We start from the raw sequence: 1,133 nt of genomic DNA, 5'->3' as shown, positions 1-1,133 counted from the left end.
GACCTTCCGTCATACGATCTGCTCGCAGACAACGGTACACTCATCGCCACAAATGGCAGCCACTACGTTGTCCTGGATCTTCAGAATGTCAAGTTCCCCTGGACCTTGGTAATTGCAGACGTCTATCAACTCATCCTAGGCTATGACTTTCTACAGCATTACAGAATGTCAGTCAGCACCAGGGATAATTGTCTGTACCATGCAACAAGTCGTATACCAGGAACCATCACTAACGACATTTCTTCCAAAGTGTCCTCCCTTCAGCCAGCTGCCGAATGCACACAAATTCCGCAAGACTTCCTTCAGCTGACGTCTTCATACAAGGCCGTCCTTTTAAACCCCATTGTGGGATCACGGACGGGTCCCGTTGGAACGTCTAATCTTCTGCTTGGCCGCCTTCCCTTTGACTGTGATCCTCGTGAGCGAACTGTGAGCCTTGACGAGTGGATACGCCTCCGCTCGCATTTTGACGCCATCTGTCTGGGTTGGACCGGCCAGGGAAGTAGTCATCTCCGGTGTGTCCGGCGTCGGCGGTTGAGACAACGTCACCACAAAGTCATACATATTCGCGCGCCATTGTAAACATTGAATCTCTTGAATAGCAGTGAGAAAATTGGACAGATTATGGTTATTTGTGTAGCTGTCGAGTGTGAAAACGGTTAAGAAATGCATCAATAATACCAACACTCTCAATAATTTGGATTTGCACATCTTTAAGACTAAGCTTCCAATGGCTGTTGACCTGCCCCTATCCTATTTCTGATGTTTTAGGATCCTCCCCTGTAATATATAGTATCCTAGCATGTATAAATATAACAATTTCTTTGCAGGTTCCTTATAAAGTGCAGGGTATTCGACAAGGCATATCAGAGACAGGAAAATATTTATTTTTCTAGCTTTTTGGTCATGGATTTATACAGGTTACATCGTTTTATAGTCCAATTTGACCCATGTATGACCTTATGATCTGTATGCCAGTTTCAGATATATACGGTACGTTAATGCAATTTGTCTTTTTTGGGTATAAAAGGGCTACATTAAAATATGTAATTTTCTCAATTACTGCTGGGGTAGCAAAAGTCTACCCAAACTATTTTTGTCATCTCTCATGATTCTGAAGAAGAGCTTCGGGG

This window comes from Oratosquilla oratoria, chromosome 5 (genome assembly GCF_046742065.1).
Source record: "Oratosquilla oratoria isolate Oo_2021 chromosome 5, ASM4674206v1, whole genome shotgun sequence".
Lineage (NCBI taxonomy): Eukaryota > Metazoa > Arthropoda > Malacostraca > Stomatopoda > Squillidae > Oratosquilla > Oratosquilla oratoria.
Note: the sequence above shows the minus strand (reverse complement) of the source record.